We start from the raw sequence: 20910 nt of genomic DNA, 5'->3' as shown, positions 1-20910 counted from the left end.
GGTTGCAGTATTTTAAGAGTAATTGGTTTTAACATTTTAATAGTTTAATCCTGTTTTAATGCTGATTTTATATGTTTATATGTTTTATATTTTTAGAGGTTCTTAATGATGTGTACTTATTTTTATCTGGAAGCCGCCTTGAGTTCCAGTTTGGAAAAAGGGCGGGGTATAAATACAGATAACAATAACAATAATATATGGGGCACACCCCTCCTCTGATCACAACATTCACTGGCCCTGCTCTACACGCTCCTCAAGTCCTTTTGCCTGGCTGTGATGTGTCCTTGAACTATGATAAGACCTCTTGCTTGCCTGGAAGAAGGCTGGAAAGGTGAATGTGTGTCTCTAGAACTCTCTGACACTTGCATGGCTGAAATGTAACTTATGCATAAAGGTAACAGTCACATCCATTGCTCTACCCACTACTGGTATGTAGGCCTCAGAAAGTTGCTCACAAGGGAATGTGGCCCTGTGACTGAGAAAGGTTCCCCACCCCTGACTTACATTCATAGAAGAATATCCGCTACGACAGCTAAGGAGGCATCAAATCTTTAAAGTCTTACATCACTTCTGGAAGGCACCCAAACAAACTTGGCCAAAGGCCAAACTGCATGCGCTAAACGCGTCGCTTGAAATTATTGTGTTTTACTAATAGCAGGTGTGTGGGTACCTGAACAATTTTGGGATTGCAATGCATAGGGAGCATTTTTCACTCTTTCCTCACCCGCCATGATTCCAACAAGCTACTATTATTCCATGGAGTCCATTAAGTTGCTAATTAGCCTGTTTGTGTCAATGGAAACGTATAGCAGCTTTTGGTAGGGGGATATTAATATTATTTGTATTAGCATTAACATTTATTGCCCATCCTTCATCCAGAGGTCCCAGAGCAGGTTACAACAACTTTAAAATCTGTCCTGCCCAGAGGATGTATATTTAAAAAGCATCTGGACGTACTAGAGGAATTCAAACTGCTTAAATCCTACATTATAGAAACTAATAAGCTACTCAATACATTGGTGCAAGCGATTGGACCCCTGTTAGATAATAAGCAGGAAGTGTCCAAACCCACCGGAAAGTACAATCATGACTGTAAAACCAGTGCCATCCATGCCAAGAGGTCCTCTATGGCACACTTAGGCACCATACCAACAAAAAAATCTAAAAATATCAAGAATTACAAGCATAAACAATCTACCAATTTTAATTACAAACCGCTATTTAAATTGTTAGATAAACAAACAAGATCAAATCAATCTAAACAAAAACAAAAACAAAAGGACATTCCTGGTGGATATGCCTACAAGCAACCCCAAATAACATCTGACACCGAAGCCATAGATGAGGCACCAGTTCTTTTTATATCCGAAACTAAGGATATAACTTCAACACCGATATCAGCAACAGACAGTAGACTAAATTCACCTATCTGTAATGCTAAAACTCATTATTCTTTGTGGGATCTAGTTCTCCAACCCTCCAAGTTGGTAATTTCTTATAATTCCTCCATTCGTTGGTCTACCCCCCAATATCCAAGTATTCCCTTTTTGGATAAATGCTTTGGAAGAGCGCTACATGTAAGATCTCAGACGAACTTTATAAAATCAATGACGAACATTTCTACAAGCACACATAAGTGGCACCTGATTGTGACCTTACATTCACATCAATCCGCTAATCAATTTTTCAGAGTAAGAGTTACCCTTTTAAAGGAAGATGATATTACTCTTCAAAGATATTACGTCAACATGGCTCCACCAGGCCCATTGGTTGCCATCTGTGCACCTGAGTCCCGCCGGAAAATACAGATTACAGAAGAATCCGACTTAAGTACCAGCTCCCCTCAAACTACGCATACATCTCCAGACACTCCCTCTTATTATTCTGGAAATGGCGTAACCTCTAAACCTATATTAAACTGCTTGGAAGAGCTGGAACCTGAGGAAACCCAGCTCACAGAACTGTATGTCCAACTTCCAGAAGCAGAGCGTTTAATTCTCATCAATAAACTCTATAGGCTGATTGACCATCTCAAAACAACAGCAACAGAGGTGGAACATTTCCCGAAGATTTCGGAAACAAGCTCAAATGGAGATAAATATCTTAATATCTCCCCACTGGATTTGAGGAACTCTCCACCTTGTGTATGTAGTAAAGCCAGAATGAGCACACTATTTAAACCTATATTGGTGGGCGATAAATGGGACAAGGCAAAATTTTTATATCCGGTAGAACTCGGTTCTCCTTCCCGACCAACTGACTTTTCTCAGAGGGATAATATCCCTAGATGGTCTATTACAAACAAAGATCATCTGTATGACTCTACAGACCCTAACAAGGAAAGGAATTGACATCATTCCTCCAGTATAAGCAAGGGTCAAGGGAATGAATTCAGCTTACCGACAACAGCATTATCATATTCTATATCTCTCCCAACAAACAAAGAGGGTTTTCGTCTCCTCTCTTGGAACATCTCTGGATGGACCTCAAAATCAAGAGATCCTGAATTCCTCAATTTCATCAACAAATATGATATAATCGCCATACAAGAAACCTGGTCTAATTATACTTTTTCACTGAATGGGTACTCCTCTTACTTCCTTCAGGCAATACCTCCGGATAATAACAAAGGCAGAGCAAAAGGGGGTTTAGCAATTTTTCTTTCCACCTCGATGGCGGCATATCATATGGAATTACATTCATTGGATAACATAGCCATGGCAATACTCTTAAGTTTTAAAACAGTTACTATACTGATCATCAACATCTATATTCCTCCGTCTAACAAGAGAACACATTTGGATACACTATGGGGAGCTCTGGATAATTATATAACAAGTTTTGAATATACTTATCCAAATGCGGAATTTATTTTAATCGGAGACTTTAATGCCAGGATTGGAGCCACGCTGGATTCCCTCTCTACTTCAAAGTTATGGCGAGGAGAAGCATCTGAATATTACATCCCTGCCGGCGACAGAATTTTGAAGGATGTCAAAATTAACTATGGGGGGATTTGTTTGACACGTCTTGTGGGTACCCATGAGATGATGATTTTAAACGCTTGTAAATATCTAGGTGATAATGGGGAATATACCTTCATTTCCAACCGCGGTAGCAGCATAATCGATTATGTCATAATATCAAATTGATTATTGAGGGCAATTACCAAATTTGAAGTAGGAACTAAACTTAATAGTGACCATCTCCCACTTACTCTAATATGCTATATTCCCGAACAAACTCATTTATCTTCAGAATATCATCATATCTTAAATAGGGCTTACTTTGTACATAAAAAAAGATCTGGACTGAGCAGCTATGTTCAAAATTCACAATCTATTTTAAGACCTCATGGGCTATGAACATACGTGAAAGATTGTCGAAGGATACTGATGTGCATATATGCCTTACCCATTATGGACAATTAATATCTCACATTGCCCCAATCCTGACCCCTAAAACATCTAGAGCCAGGCAAACCCTAAGCTCGAACCCAAGATGGTTTGACAATAAATGCTTAGAACTCAAATGACAGCTAAGGTGTATATACCTACAATATCGACATTCCAATACCATGTCTCTTCCTAAGAAATACTATGAAGTTAAAAGGAAATACAAGTCAACTCTAAGCATTAAAAAACAACAGGCTATTCAGGAAGATTGGCAACAGCTTATTAACACAGCTAGATCTAAAAACACCAAAAAAATTTGGTCTATTATTTCTGCCGCTTGGAAATCCACCCCTTACTCTCCCTGTAATATCCCCCCTCAAAGATGGGAGCAATATTTTATGGAGCTTTACCGAGCTGAACCGTCCAAAACGTCAGATTTTAATTCTACTTTAGTTTTTTCTAACCTTCCGCAATGGCCACCCCCCAATCAGAAGGAAATAATGGATCTGATTGGTAAGTTAAAACCTTCAAAGGCTCCTGGTCCCGACAATATTCCCCCCGAACTTTTGAAAAATTTTCCGGACTGGTGGGCACCAATTCTGGTTAACATCTTCACATATATTAATAATACTGGCCTTTTTCCAACGGCTTGGTCAGAAGCAATAGTTGTGCCAATATATAAAAATGGAGATAGAGAGAACCCGGCAAACTACAGGCCTATTAGTTTACTTTCTGTAATAGGAAAATTATATACATCATACTTGAAAGTAAAACTAAATAATTGGCTAGAAGAAGAAAGAATATTAGGTGACAAACAAGCTGGATTTAGAACAGGACACTCTGTACTTGATCACTGCCTCCTCTTAAACCATCTTGCATCGAAATATATGAAACCTAGTGGTAACAGATTATACGTAGCTTTTATAGATTTGAAATCCACTTTTGACACAATCCCTAGAGACCTCCTTTGGAATAAATTAGCACAATCTTCTATAGACAAAAGATTATTATTTTTAATTTACAATTAAACACACTTCGTTTAGAGTTCATTGTGGAAGAGAGGGAGGTCTAACGAACACAATTCATACCACTAATGGGGTAAGACAGGGATGTACGTTAGCCCCCCTTCTCTTCAACTTATTTTTGAATGATCTTAACCCAAAGTGTATGCCTAGGGAGTATCATCTGCCAAAAATTGGGAGTCAATCATGCCCTCTCCTCTTATATGCAGACGATGTGGCTCTTCTATCTCTCTCTAAGATCGGACTTAAAAGGTTAATCCGTGTTTTCATGGCTTATTGCACTCAGAATCATTTAAAAATTAATTACCAAAAAACCAAAATTTTAGTTTTTTCAAGACATCGGAATGTAGGTTCCTGGACTGTTAATAATCAACAAATTTCCCTAGTCTCTCAATATAAATACCTTGGTATTACTTTTCATTCATCCCTGAATTGGACCACTCGCATAAAAGCTGCTGTTGCGCTTGCGCGTAATAATGCCAAAAAACTTCTTCACTTTTTCTATTATAAAGGGGGGAGGTACTTGCCAGCAGCAATTCAGACCTTCCAACTGAAAATTATACCACAACTACTATTCGGTGTTCAAATTTGGGTCCAGGCATTCAATAATTCAGTAGAATCTGTCCTATCCTCTTTTTTGCGTCAAATCATGGGTCTACCAAGATGTGCCCCGGCAGCAGCCCTTAGGCTAGAAGTCGGTCTATCATCCCTAGCATGCCAAGCATGACTGCTAGTCTTAAATTACTGGACCAGAGTATCTTATGATCCCCCCTCGGGTTACCTAACTCATATTTGGGATGACACTCATATCTCCTGCTGGAAGAATAACATCAGGAAGAAGCTTTCTCAAATTGGTCTATCCTTCGATTATCTGTCATCTCAAACTCTTACTTCGGCCAGACTAGCTATCCGCACTCGTCTTAATGACATCGACTTCCAAATAGCCAACACTGAGGCTATTAAAACCTGTTCACCAGCTCACTTTAAAGTGGATTTTAAACCCTTCATGCAGGCTTCATATCTGGATTATCTCGTAGTACCCAAATTGCGTCTGGCCTTTACTAGGGCCAGATTTAATTCTCTAAACTCTGCACTTTTGACTGGGAGGTATAAGGGGATCCCCTTTGAGCGCCGTTTGTGTCCCTGTGGAACCGGCAGTATTGAAACACTGGAACATGTTATATTAACATGTCCTCTGTACAGTACTATACGCCATCAATTTCTAAATAACACAATGGAAACTATTTCCTGGATGTCGAGTGACAATAAAATACGTTATTTTATTTCAGGAACCAATAGAAGAACTACAATGGGAGTTGCCAAATTCTTATATGTTGCACAATGTTTACGTTCTAATAATTTCCCTGAGCAATGTACATCGTCCTTAGTTCCCAATTGATGTACTATATTATTTTAATGTTTATTGTCTCCCTTCTTTTTATTGTATTTTAATGTTACTTATCAAAGACGGGTCGTTGACCACAAAATAAAGGATTGGATTGGCAAAGCCTCCCTAGAGAGGGAGTTCCAGAGCCTAGGGGCAGCCATCGAAAAGGCCCTATCTCGTGTCCCCACCAGTCGCACTTGTGAAGGTGTTGGGATCATGAGAAGGGTCTCTCCTGAAGATCTCAGGGCCCGGGAAGGTTCATATAGGGAGATACGGTCTGACAGATAGCCTGGACCTAAGCCGTATAGGGCTTTATAGGTCATAACCAGCACTTTGAATTGTGTCCGGAAACAGACTGGCAGCCAGTGGAGCTGTTGCAGCAGGGGAGTTGTATGGTCCCTGTAACCAGCCCCAGTTAACATTCTGGCTGCAGCTCGTTGCACCAACTGAAGTTTCCGAACAGTCTTCAAAGGCAGCCCCACGTAGAGCGCGTTACAGTAGTCTAAGCGGGATGTAACTAAGGCATGTGTCACCATAACCAGATCAGACGACTCCAGGAATGGGCGCAGTTGGCGCACTAGTCTTAACTGTGCAAAAGCATTCCTGGCCACCGCAGAAACCTGGGCCTCCAGGTTTAAGGCTGAGTCCAGGAGCACACCCAAACTGCGAACCTGCGTCTTCAGGGGGAGTGTAACCCCATCCAGCACAGGCTGAACCCCTATTCCCTGATCCGCCTTTCGACTGACTAGGAGCACCTCTGTCTTGTCCAGATTAAGCTTCAGCTTGTTCACCCTCATCCAGTCCACCACTGCTGTCAGTCACTGGTTTAGAACCGAGACAGTTTCCTTGGAATTAGGTGGAAAGGAGAAGTAGAGTTGGGTGTCATCTGCATACTGGTGGCACCGAACCCCAAATCTCCGGACAACCTCTCCCAGCGGTTTCATGTAGATATTAAATAGCATGGGGGACAGAACTGAACCCTGAGGGATCCCACAGGCCAATGGCCAAGGAGTCGAACAGGAATCCCCCAGCACCACCTTCTGGGTTCGACCCTCCAGGAAGGAATGGAGCCATCGTAAAACGGTGCCCCCAAGTCCCATCCCGGTAAGGTGACCCAGAAGGATACCATGGTTGATGGTATCGAAAGCCGCTGAGAGGTCCAACAGAACCAACAGGAACACACTCCCCCATCCAGTTCTCTGCGTAGGTCATCTACCAAGGCGACCAAAGCCATCTCCGTCCCATAACCAGGTCTGAGACCAGACTGAAATGGATCTAGATAATCCGTTTCATCCAGGAATCCCTGTAGTTGGGAGGCCACCACACGCTCTATTACCTTGCCCAGGAATGGGATATTAGACACTGGTCGATAATTATCCATAATAGAGGGGTCCAGGGAGGGCTTTTTCAGCAAAGGCCTTACAACTGCCTCCTTTAGGCACATTGGAACTCTGCCTTGTTGTAGGGAGGCATTGGCCACTTCCTTCACCCACTCGGCTAGGCCCCCTCTGGCACTTTTAATAAGCCAGGAAGGGCAAGGGTCTAACAGACATGTGGTGGGCCTCACCTCTCCAAGGATCCTGTCCACATCCTCGGGTTGTACAAGTTGAGAAGAATCCATTATTATTGAACAAGCAGGAGCCAAAGTTACATCCACTGAGCATAGTGAGTCCTTGGGGCCAAACAGAGAGGCCAGAAGAATGAATGACACCCACCTCTATTTCTCTGTAACATCTGAATCGGGAGAGGCCGTGCAAGCCCTGGACCGCTGCCTGGACTCAGTGGTGGGCTAGATGAGGGCCAATAAACTGTGGGTTGGTGGTTCCCAAGTTCAGATAATTGGTCAGTTTCCTGCTTTGGATGGGGTCGTACTCCCTCTGAAAGAGCAGGTCTGTAGTCTCGGGGGGCTCCTGGATCCATCTTTGTCGCTAGAGGCCCAGGTGACCTCCGTGGCTTGGAGTGCCTTTTACCAGCTTCAGCTGGTACAACAGCTGTGGTCACTTCTGGACCAGGATAGCCTGACCACTGTTGTCCACTCACTGATAACCTCCAGGCTGGATTACTCTAATGCACTCTATGTGAGACTGCCCTTGAGGTTGCTGTAAAGCTGCAGCTGCTGCAAAATGCAGCAGCACAACTACTCATGCTGGTCAGGGCAGAGTATTGCCGCCCTGGGCTCCTACTGGGAGAAAGGGCGGGATATAAATCTAACAAATAAATAAATAAATAAATAACATGTCATCCCACAGGTGAAAGAATTGCACTGGCTGCCCATCTGCTACCGGACCAAGTTCAAGGTTCTGTTTTTGGTGTACGATGCCCTATGCAGCTTGAGACCAGGATACGTGAAAGATGGTCTTACCCCATATATACCCAGTTGATCACTGTGCTCTGCAGGTGAGGGCCTCCTGCAGATACCGTCTTATCAGGAGGTCCATTCCGCACAACATAGCTAGTGGAACTTTAGTGTTGTGGCACTTACCCTTAAATATTACAGGCACCATCTCTGTTATCTTTTCGGCACCCACTAAAGACTGTCAAGAAGCCTTTGAAGTAGAGACCTTACCCCAGTCTGTGTCTGTGCTACAATTGCTTTTTAAGTTGTTTTTAAGATATTTTGTTTTAATATGCTTTACAGTCTTTTGTTTTAAAGATGTTTTAAAGTGCTTTCAGTGTTTTTGTTTGTTGCCCTGGGCTCATTCTGGGAGGAAGGGCAGGATATAAATTAAAATAAATAAATAAATAAATAAACACAACAGTGGAATCAATTCCCTAAGTAGGTGGTGGGATCTCCAACACTAGAGGCATTCAAGAGGCAGCTGGACAGCTAGTTGTCAGATATGCTTTAAGTTGGATTCCTGCAATGAGTAGGGGGTGGGACGCGATGGTCTTATAGGCCCCTTCCAACTCTATGATTCCATGGTTCCATAACTATGTGCTGTGTGAAGAAGTTATTTGTTCTGTCCTGAATCCTCCAACCTGGAAGATTAGAATCTGGATGGCCCCAGGTTCTAATATGAGAAAGGGAGAAAAACTTCTCCCTATCCACTTTCTTCACACTATGCATAATTTATACACCTGTATCAAGTCACCTCCTTACTTGCTTATTTTTCTTTCCTTGTAGGGAAGTTTCTCTAGCCTCTTTTGTCCTTTTCTGAACCTTTTCTTGCTCTATGGTATCCTTTGTTTGGTTGAGATGACCAGAACTGTACACAGTGTTCCAAGTGTGGTCTCACCATAGATTTGTGTAACAGCATTATGATATTGGTAGTTTTATTTTCAGTCCCTTAGTTCAGACCCCATACACATATACATGAAATTAGGGTTTTTTTGCAGCCATATTTATGCATCCCTTTAAACTTGCTTATATTTAACTGTATTTGCCATTTTATTGCCCATTCACCCAGTTTGGAGAGAAGCCATTTCAAAGCAGTATCAAAAAGCAATTGTAAAATATTAAACAGGTCCTATTAATAATTCATGCCCCCAGAGATAATGTCCATGTGGATCATACAGTGCAGGCTTTTTAGAAGAAGCAAAATAAAACTTCCAAGTGGCAAAATCTACTGCCATATCAGTGTGACTATTCTAACTTCCCTAAGATTTTGCACTTTCAGCAGCAGACACCACAATTCAAAACTGTCTTCTCAAATATATCCTTTTGGAGTGTTGTCTACAGCCCTTTCATTCTTGTCACAAAATGTGTTCAAATGAATGCTCTGATTTCTCCCCCTGGGGCTATCCTCATACCATAATAGGTGTATGGATGGTTTCTTGTTCTAGCCATGTTACTGCTCATGGACCTCACTAGAAGCCTCCAGTTTGTCCACTCACATTTTGAATGTGGAATTTCAAAATTAAGTTAGAATTCATATTTTGAATGTGAAAAGTTATGTCCAAATTGGACTGCTTTGCTTGTTAGCACCACCCAATTGTTTTGGTAGGCATCAAATATGAAATCTCTTAACCTATCAGATACTACCAAATGCTAGATACCCCTTCCAACTCTACTATTCTATAATTCTAGGACAGCTGTCAAATATCATGCAATATCAAACATTCTGGATTATTCAACAAAGATTCAAAAATATTCAAAAAAATGTTGAAGCAAATAAACAGAAAAGTTCTGGGAGTAAATTAATCTCAGCTCTACTTAATTCCCATATGAGAGAAACATAGCCAGCACACAGGTATCATCGCAGCTGCATGCTTTGCCCCATACAGAGCAAATATCAGCTCTAGAGGAGGTGGAAATCTGGACAGGGAAAATGGAATAGGCACCCTCCCTGTCCCAAGGCTACAAGCCATATTCAGAATTCCACCCACCTCCCATGACTGCATTTAGAAATGGAAATGGCCTGCCTTCAAGTTGATCCCGACTTATGGCTACCTATGAATAGGGTTTTCAGTGTAAGCGGTATTCAGAGGGGGTTTACCATTGCCTCCCTCTGAGGCTAGCTCTCCCTGCTCAGCTTGCCACAGCTGCACAAGCCAGCCCCTTATTTGTCCACAACTGCCAGCAGGTGGGCAACTGGTCTCCTTGGGATTATGCAGCTTGCTCACGGCTGCACAGGTGGCAGGGCACATAACCCCTGAGCCACTCGCTGTGGGGGGGTGTGACGCCCTTCCCTGGCTCTCCCTGTCAGGTTCCTACCTGCGCATGGCTACTGCCTGTCACTAGGCACCACCAGGGACTCCACCAGTCCGGACTGTCCTTTTTTATTGTTTCTCTCCCCGCTCTAGCACAGATCTCAACAGATCCCCCTGCTAGGCAACCACCAGTCACGTCCTAATACTAGTATTCCCAGAGACTCTGAATACTGGTATTGTTATTCTCTTCACCGCTGCCACCATTTGTTACAGTTCCCCTTCAGCCTTGGTCATTACCTTACCCTCCCTTCTGGTCTGTGAAACCCCAGCCAAGGATCAGGCTTTTGGTAAACCAAATTAAGTATTTATTAAAGATAAAGCTAACAAGATTTCTTCTTAAGGCACATAAGCATATGGTTTTACTCAATACTAATCCGAACTCCACCCCCCTCCTTCTCCACTCTCTCCTGGCAAACAACTCTCTAAACCCCACCAAGCAACCCACTCTTTCTCTTCTCCCCCCAGATTCCACTCTCACTCTTCCTTTTATACGTTCAGCCATTTTAAACACTCAGCCAATCATCTAGCATTCTACTGCCCATTCACTCCCCCTCCTCTTTCACTCCACTTACCATGTATCTTCTAAACAACCAACACTTACCATATATACATTAATATAGGAACATCACAGGGTGATCTTTAGCTGGTCCTTTATACCCAGGAGACACGAGCAGGGATTTGAACTCACAGTCTCTGGACTCCCAGCCAGGCTCTCCTCCCCACTGTGCTATACCGAGAGCTGATCACAGACCTCCTGCTGTGTCCTGTAGTTTGGTCCAACCTCTGACCACTGATCACCCCAGTGTCTACCTTCTCCTACAATTCCATGTAGTTTTTCAATAGTTCCTACAAAACATTCTCTTATCCGAGCAAAATAAAAATAGAAATGGCTGGCATGTAGCAGAAGGAGGTAAAAGATTTTAAAGTTTTGTTTTTAAGGTATACGAATTGGCTTCCTTAGTTCATGTCTATAAGATAGATCAACTGCCTGTTCTGGATGGGGTTGCACTCCTTCTAAAGAAGCAGGTATATAGCTTGGGGGTACTCCTGGATACACCTTGCATTAGGGACCCAAGTGACCTCTGCACCTAGGAGTGCCTTCTATCAGCTGAATCTGGCATACCAACTATGGTCATATCAGGATCGGAATAGCCTGACTATTGTAGTCCATGCATTGGTAACCTGGAGACTGGATTACTACAGTGTGCTCTGTGTATGGCTGCCCTTGGGCCTGAGTCAGAAGCTTCAGTCCTTATATCCCAGCTCAATCACCAAGATCATCTGGAGGAGCACTGCTAGTTACACTTGTGTTATGGGGGGGAATGCAGAGGGGGGAGATGGGTTTTTCACATTTTTTCAAGGAGACTTTTTTGTTTGTTCAAAAAATTGGGGGGGGAAACAGGGTGAAAAAGAAAAGTTTACACACATATGCAGAGTGGGAAAAAAGAACTGAGCAATTTCTTACAGGAGATATGAGTCCCACAGCAGGAGAGGTGTCACCTGCCCTGGAACTTGTACATTCTATCAAGGGTATCGATGTGGGGGGGCAGGGGGAGATGGCAGCAAGGTGAGGCACTCGCCCTCCCCTGAATTTTAAATGTAGTAGTGGATAGAGTGGGTTGTCAATGATCTGTAGTAGCAATTCATGGGCACCCCCCCCCCAAAAAAAAATTCTGTGGACACTCTTGAATTCTATTCTCCTAATCCTGGGGGTTACCAGCTGGTCGCAGAAAGTCAAGAAGACCCCTAGAACTATAGCATCCTGCTCAGAGATGCTTTTTCAACCCAATAACTACTATTATGCCTAGCACATGTTATGCCAAATTAAAAACTCCCTTAATTCCTAGAAGCTGGCAAAGCTGTCTAAGGCCACTTAGCTCTTCGCAGTCTTTGGAGGTTTTGGCAGTGTTATAGAAACTTCTTGTTCCTAGAGGGGCAAGACTGATTATAATGTGTTTCATAATTACTAAATTATATTTTTTATGACTGCTACTTTGCTTCCTGTTTATCTCAGCTGATCACATCACTGAGAATTCACTACCACAGCAAGGGAAATAAATCTCTATTTGTACTCTATCTGCCAGAAAGAAAGAAACGAAAGAAAGTGTAACAGTTTTCCAAATAATTAATATCCTAGTGCCTTTCATTTGCAAGACCACTAGTGTTTGAAAAGAATTTTATGCGCCATAGTAAGCCTAAGTGCACCCTTATATGGTAAGGAATGGACAGACTTTGCCTGGCTAACCACTGCTCACGCCTTTCTCATGTCCAGAGTGAGATTATAGTTGAAAAAATTGTGCAGGAAGCACAGCCAGCTCATCTGCTGGCCAGATTAAGCATTTATCCTAAATGCCAGCCTTGAAAAGAACTTCATCAACCAACAGCTTCTTTATACTCCCATTTTTTTCATAGACAGGTTAGAGAGTGTCTATATGTGTAGCATTTTGTGTGACACATGGTAGTTTCCTAAATGCAGGAACCCTCAAATTTTGGCTGGCATTAGCCATGTTCCTGGCCTCAGGCCAGGACCCTGCCTCTGGAGCTTTAATTGATGTCACACTGAACTCCAGAAGCAAGAGCCTCTGAAGCTCACTGCAAGGTCAGTGACAACCCACCTTTCCAGTTTCATGCTCTAAAAGGTTTGCTGGGGGGGCGCACAACTAGAGCCCCCTCTTTCCTTCCTAACCCTTCTCAGAACTAAACAGTGGTTATTATGTGAGCTGCTGCTGCCCTCTTCAGTGCACCCCTCCCTTCCTATTCTGAGCTAAGTGGAGCAGGGGGGCTGTGTTTGCACATACTGGACAGTGGTGTTGGATGCTTCCTAGAACTGTTGGAGGAGGGGGAGGAGGGAGGGGAGGGGATTTCCCAGGAAGCACCACACCATGCAGATCTTTATCCAGCCTCCTCTTCCTGAACTGGAAACTGGGGAGTGGGGATTGATCTTCTCCCTTCCTCCCTGCTCCATCCACCCATCTCTGTAGCTGCCACCTCGGCACTTCTTCCTTGCCCTTTTCACCTTTTTAGAATCAGAAACAAGGTCCCTCAGCTCTGAGAGAATACTCAGCATCTGATCCATAAATTCAACCTTGCCACACACTGCCAGGCTGAGAGGGGCAGAGGGTCAAAATAGCAGAGCAACTCAGCAGCTCAGTATCAAAATTACAACCCCAACTAATCTGTAAATGGAAGCTGTAGAGGTGGATAGGAATATTCCCTGAAGTTTCCCTCAGTTTCCAAGGGCAGAATAGCCAGCTCCCTGCCACCTCCCAGCTGAAGAGACAGCTTTGGGCTCCTCCCATTACACCCACCAGAGGCAATAGAAAACTTGCTGTTAGATGCACGGTGACCAGAATTGAGGGCCCCCAAATTTCTTCACTAAGATTTTTCTGAACACCATTATTGTTTATACTGATTCTTTTTTAATAATAAGTCTAGAATCTTGCTCTAGACTCTACATTAAGATAGATCAGATATTGTGAACTACGTATCCCAAGAGCCCCAGCCAGCATAACCAGTGGCCAGGCAAGATGGAAACTATAGTCCACAACATCTGGAGGACACCATGCTAGCTGTCCCTAATGACAGCTAGATGATCTGATACTGTAGATTGGACCAGACCATCCTACAAACGAAAGCATATACAGTAAATTTTGAAAGAATTTAGCCAAGCAAGCAGAACTGAAAAAGTCTGTGACCCAAGTTCTGTCCTTAATATATGGAATAATATGAAATTATCTGATGTTTTCTCTTGTGATGTACTTTATTAACATGATCTACAAAAATAAAAATATTAAAATAGCTGACCTAGTTTACTGGTTTTGCTTTCAACACAGGATTCTAAAATCCCTTCTGTACATGTGTTCCCAGGACACAAGCAAGTGGGTTCACTGTTTACAGAACATGTACTAATAAATGCTAATATGTTCCTGCTTGCTACTGCCCCCTCCAAGAAGCACATGACCCAAATTTCCATTCTGTGTATGGATGGGGTCCATTACAAAACAAACTACATCCCAAACTTTAACTGTTAGATATCAGAGTTTGCTTATCTAATAATCAGCTTAAGCATGTGACCAATTTATAATTCTATTATTATTATTACTATTACTATTATTACATTTTTATCCCACATTTCCTCCACCCTCATCTTTGTCGCTAGAGGCCCAGGTGACCTCCGTGGCTTGGAGTGCCTTTTACCAGCTTCAGCTGGTACGACAGCTGTGGTCACTTCTGGACCAGGATAGCCTGACCACTGTTGTCCATGCACTGATAACCTCCAGGCTGGATTACTCTAATGCACTCTATGTGAGACTGCCCTTGAGGTTGCTGTAATGAGCTCAAGGTGGCATTCAAACATGGTTCTCCCCCTCCCAATTTTATCCTCACAACAACTCTGTGAGGTACGTTAGGCTGACAGACAGTGACCAGCCCAAGGTCACCCAGTGAGATTCATGGCCAAGCAGATATTTGACCCCTGGTCTCCCAGTTTCCAGTCCAACACTCTAACCACACTACACTGGCTCTCAAGTTAAGTGTTAACAATTTGGAGTCAACCCATGTTCTTTTCATTTCTGTTATCCAATTGTTCTAGTAACTGGAATATGGTATGTGTGTCCTTAATTTCAGTTTTCTAGGTGATGTGGTAGCACCTTATGTTGATATCTCTGCAGTTCTGTCATATCCAAGAAATGGAATATTTCAGAACTTGACGAACATTGGAATTCACCAGTAATTCTTAATATTTTAGGAGGCTCAACCGAAAATGACTGAAAATTCTGTGTGCTCATACTCATTTTTAACATTTATTCCTGTGGTATGGAGGATCCTCTTTACTGGCAAATAATGAAAATGAGGATGACATTTGGACACACTGAAGGCATGTAATTGGATTGACACTTATTCATAAAATAGCACAGTCTTCTGACATTTCCCTTTAGATCTAACTGAAGAGCAACTAAATGACAACATTCAATAAATTATAAACCCTTTAAAAATAATTCCATAATTGCACAGGCATTGGAGAAGGGTGAATTGTGTCATCTACTTATGCCACAGTCTGTCCAATAGATGTCAGCGAGAGTCACTCACAGCACAATCTACTCAAATTAAGTCCCATTTAATTAAACTGGTCTTCCTTCCCAGTGGTGTGTGTCTAGGATTGCAGCCTTAAAAATGTACAAGCTTCTGTCACAGCATTCTGGTGGGGAGAAATGACAGGAATTTTAAAATTAAGGCAAGAATCTTCCTGAACATCCAATTTGCCAATAGCAGAAATGCAACCAAATACCCTCAAGTGCACACAAAACAAAAAGTGGGGAGCATTTTCCCATATCTGAAAATGTATTGTTTGTACAAGCAAATGCCATTTCTAAAACCAAACATAAGATTTGCCAATACAGGCACACTTTGTGGCTGAAACAGGATATGTACTACAGGCCTGAGATGGCTTTTCTTCGTTATCTTAATAGGCTAATACATAAATAAGTGAAAGCCTTCTTGCTCATAGCAGCATGCTAGCAAGTTTTTACCCATCCTCAAAACTGTAAGGACTGTAGGGTCGAGAAGGTAAATCTTATTGGCAGGCCATATATACAGGTTTTATTCTCTACTCAGATGGGATAAACAGACATTAGATCCTTTGTCTTCCTCTTCAGGGAAAAGAAATATCTCACATACACTGCTATTTAAAAACAGCAATAGTCAAGCAGCCCAACAGAGATATTTTATATTTCTTCATGTAAATCAGTAAAGACCAGCCATAGCACTTCCTTGTGAATGCCCCAGTGACCTCTGATTAGTCAGGAAAAAAACACACAGCCTGTTTGTGAAATGTATTTAATTGGCTACTGGTTATTCTATTTTCCCCAAAGTTGGTCCAACAAAAGATGTCTCACTTGCTCTACGGTGTCCCTAAAGTGCAGTATTTTCTTTGGACTGCTGCAAACATGCATGGAGTCACCAATGCATTACAGCTTTAGGGCACTCCTGCACAGCTCTCGTTCATTTCAATGGGTCTTGTGCAAGTGATATTTCCCAGAGGATTTTCCCTTAGGAATTTCATTCTCTGTAGGCAAACACGAATGACCAGCTACAAATTATCACGTCATAAGCCGCCCTACTTCCTGGATCTCCCAGAGAACAAGAAGATGCTACTTTTACCACTCCTAGCAATAGATACAGTTTATTCCATCGGTACCCCTTGAAAGAATGCATACATAGAGTCTTTCCTCTTCCATCAGCTGCATGATTCTCTTTAACCCTCCCCCAACACTCTGCATCCTGATTTCAAGGTCGCTATCGGTTAAAGGCACCAATCTTAAAATGGACTCCATCAGCTGATTTCTTTGGAATCAAGAGAATTATTTAAAAGCTAGAGAATTTACGATGCCTGAGTGACCAAGGACGAATTGCGTGGGGCTACGATTATTAAAAAATTGCCTCTTTCACGCACAAATGGCCTTGCTGTGCAAGTGACAAATGGGATGACAATTAGACTTTTTTAAAAACCTTAGCTTAGACTTTGCCATTTTAGAAATTAATAAACCCCTCTCTCTCTCTCTCTCTCTCTCTCTCTCTCTCTCTCTCTCTCTGTGTGTGTGTGTGTGTGTGTGTGTGTGTCTGTGTCTGTGTCTTAAAGGCGTTCCCCACTAAGTCTTTCCATTATTAGCAAGCTATTCAGCAATCCTTATCTAACTGTTCGCCTCTCTTCGGGGCTACAGCAAAGAGGCCTTTGAAACAAACGCGCGCGCACACACACTCGCCCGCACAAAAGCGCCTCTGTTGGCCTCTAAAGACCTCTTCAAGAGTCCACGCAAGCATCCACCATCACACTTCAGCCTAGATCCCAAACGAAAGGCTCCGCTCTTTTACCTTGAGTGGGCGGCGGCAGCGGCCTCCTTCCTCTCTTCGCTTGCTGGACAAAAACTCCCCAGGTCCACGCTGCAATTTTCGCAGCTCTGTTTTGCCTCTGGCGACAAGAAAAGCCCGGACTTCAGCGACCAATGGGCGGTGTCGCCTCCTACCTTATTAGAATGCCTCTGGAAGCCTCGTCCGTTACGCTACCCGCCGGAGAGGAGGGGAGCTGGGCTAACGGGCGGGCTTGGCTGGCAAAGAGGGCTGTTGCGAACAGTCTGCCGCATGTTTCCCCTTCCCGAGCAGGAGCAAGAGTCGGGTCTACTCATCCCTAGCCCGTGGGGTAAAACAGAAGGAAGCCGGCGCGCTGCATTGCAGCGGGTGCCGCCGCTTCTTCCCCGTATCTGCTGTTGTGCAGTCTGATTCTCTGCTTACATATTTATATCATGTACTTGTACCAGCTGTAGACCTAGAAGGATCATCAAGATCTGCCTCTCTCCCCAGTGGACAGTGGGTTTAATGGGTCTTACTTCCAAGTAAGGGTGCATAGGATTGCCACATTACTTAAAAGGATCAGGCCTGTCCAGGAATGCTCACTTCTACCCGCCCCTCCCTCCTTCACAACTGGAGATGTTGCAAATGGTTCCAGAGTTGGTCCTTATTTTGGAATAGAGCTAGCCAGTGTGGTGCCCTCAGATGCTGTGGCCTTCCAACTCCCATCAGCCTCAGCCAGCATGGCCAATGGTCAGGACTAGTAAGAGTTAAGATGCAGAGAACAAGGCACATGTGGTGGATGTGCTCCATCATTAGGGAATTTTGGAACAAAACATTTCACAAACTTGTCTCCAGAACCTCTCATAGAACTCCCCTTCACCTTCACGGAAAAAGAAGGTCCAATCTTCTTTAAATATCTATTAACCACCTTCTTTGTGGTGGCCCACATAGTGATAGCTTGCAACTGGGGGAAAAAACTATTTGTTTAATCTATACACAGAACATATCATACGGACAGCAGGATTGGACCAAGATGAAGGACGACTGAAAATTGGAGGGAGAAATATCAATAATTAAAGATATGCAGACGATACCATACTACTAGCAGAAACCAGTAATGATTTGAAACGAATGCTGATGAAAGTTAAAGAGGAAAGCACAAAAGCAGGACTACGGCTGAACGTCAAAAAGACTAAAGTAATGACAACAGAAGATTTATGTAACTTTAAAGTTGACATTGAGGGCATTGAACTTGTCAAGAATTATCAGTACCTTGGCACAGTCATTAACCAAAATGGAGACAATAGTCAAGAAATCAGAAGAAGGCTAGGACTGGGGAGGGCAGTTGTGAGAGAACTAGAAAAGGTCCTCAAATGCAAAGATGTACCACTGAACACTAAAGTCAGGATCATTCAGACCGTAGTATTCACAATGTCTATGTATGGATGTGAAAGTTGGACAGTGAAAAAAGCGGGTAAGAGAAAAATCAACTCATTTGAAATGTGGTGCTGGAGGAGAGCTTTGCGCATACCATGGACTGCGAAAAAGACAAATAATTGGATGTTAGAACAAATTAAACCAGAACTATCACTAGAAGCCAAAATGATGAAACTGAGGTTATCATACTTTGGACACATCATGAGAAGACATGATTCACTAGAAAAGACAATAATGCCTGGAAAAAGAGAAGGGAGTAGAAAAAGAGGAAGACCAAAGAAGAGATGGATTGATTCCATAAAGGAAGCCACAGACCTGAACTTACAAGATCTGAACAGGGTGGTTCATGACAGATGCTCTTTGACGTCACTGATTCATAGGGTCGCCATAAGTCATGATCAACTTGAAGGCACATAACAACAACCTGACAGAGGAGCAGTATGCACAAATATGGAAAGTGGCCCTAATGGAAAAGCTCATAAAATAATCAAGACCCCACCAAAAAAGACACCTTCCATGAAAAATGGTACACCCTCTCCATCACCACAGGCTTCATTTTGGAGAGACACATTACGTTAAACACCCAACAACTCACAAAACTCCAATATCTAACCAGAAACAGATTAGAATTTGGCCAGAAACACACACCAGCCCATAATACACACTGCAGTATACATGACAAACTCAGCACGCAAAATAAGAAACACTCAATGGAAAACATACCCATAAGTCTATCTCAATCTAAACTCCTTGTCCTTCCTCCCCCCACTACCCTGACCTAGATTACAACTAATGCATTATGAATATGAATGTGAAAATATGTACTGTACATAATTTGGGTTGGTCTTTCACAGTCCAATTCACTTCCTGTGTAGCTTGGAAGAATTTGGTAACATGTGCCTCCGAGCGTATGGTGAGTGGTGGCAACACCTGCCATCTGCAAAGATGGAGAATTACTTTTTTGTATGTTTGTTGGTGGTGTTCTTACTTTGCTTCTTTCCTGTGTTACTACTATTTCTACAGAGAATTTAACCTAGAAAATTATATTTCTCTTCATTATTCAACCTAGAAATTTTGGGTGCATTAACAGTTGAATCTGAAACTGCAGTTTGATGTAAAATCAGACTGATTACAATATGTTGCTACTTAAGCAATGACTCTAGCTGTTGGGGGGGTGGGGGAAATTGGCCTGCCCAAGATGCATGTTTTTATCCTGCTGTGCTTAAGCTACTCCACTTAAGGAAAGGTGGGCATGGTCAATTAAAAACATAGACCACACCTAGAATTTTGCTAGAATATATTTCACCTCCACTCTTTTATGTTTTGCAAACTGAGACACTCCTCGTGTCCATTGGAAACTATTCTGCAGAATAGTCAGTGCCATTATCCCACAATTGTTTTTGGAGCTTTTTTTTTAGTGTTGCAAAGTGTTGCTGTACTTCACATATTCACAGAAACAGAAGCAAAAGAAAATGATTTACTATAGGAAATTTAACTAAAATTGCAAAGTAAATCAAACATATTTAAAGTGACTATCTGAACTATATCAACTGTCTTAATATTGTTGCTTCCTCCCTGCTAAAACAAGATCAGCACAGAACATGTCTTGTTTCTGTTATTTGGGCTGACTACAGGTGTTGCCATGCCATTCTGATGCTTCCCATAAGCTCATTTCAAAACAAAACCTTACTTATAGTCCTAAACTCAGAAATGCTTCCTTAACAACCCTCTAAATTTTCATCGGTAGTAATTAGCGAAGCCCAATAAGTGTTGCACGTCCTTGATGCAGCGTGGGGGCTGCCACTGTAGTATGGTCTCTACCTTAGCTGAGTCCATCTGAATACTGGAGGGGGAGATCCGGTGGCCTAGGAAGTCGAAGGTGGTCTGATCAAATTCATACTCTTCTAACTTGGCAAACTGGTGGTGTTCCCTCAGGCGTTGCAACACAGCTTGGACATGTTGCTCGTGTTCTTGGGGGTTTCGGGAGTAGATGAGGATGTCATCCAGGTAAATCACCAGGAAACTGCCAAGGAAGTCCCAGAAGACATCATTCATAAAATGCTGGAAGCATTGCATAGACCAAACGGCATCACAGTATACTCGAAATGCCTGTATCTGGTGTGGAAGGCTGTCTTCAATTCATCCCCCTCCTGAATGCGCACTAGGTTTTAGG

The 20910-nt window shown here is 42.7% G+C and overlaps 1 protein-coding gene across 2 annotated transcripts in view; it reads right to left on the bottom strand.

Moving 5' to 3' along the window:
• SORBS1 (sorbin and SH3 domain containing 1) overlaps nucleotides 1-17565 on the bottom strand; it is a 270925-nt gene extending 253360 nt beyond the window's left edge. For both annotated transcript variants that reach the window (XM_061634693.1, XM_061634692.1), the window contains exon 1: nucleotides 17325-17565. The gene's annotated coding sequence lies outside the window, so the exon portion shown is untranslated. The remainder of the gene's footprint in view (nucleotides 1-17324) is intronic.
• Nucleotides 17566-20910: the final 3345 nt, after the last annotated feature.

Source organism: Rhineura floridana, chromosome 7 (assembly GCF_030035675.1).
Source record: "Rhineura floridana isolate rRhiFlo1 chromosome 7, rRhiFlo1.hap2, whole genome shotgun sequence".
Lineage (NCBI taxonomy): Eukaryota > Metazoa > Chordata > Lepidosauria > Squamata > Rhineuridae > Rhineura > Rhineura floridana.
Note: the sequence above shows the minus strand (reverse complement) of the source record. Positions and strands in the feature narration are given on the sequence as shown.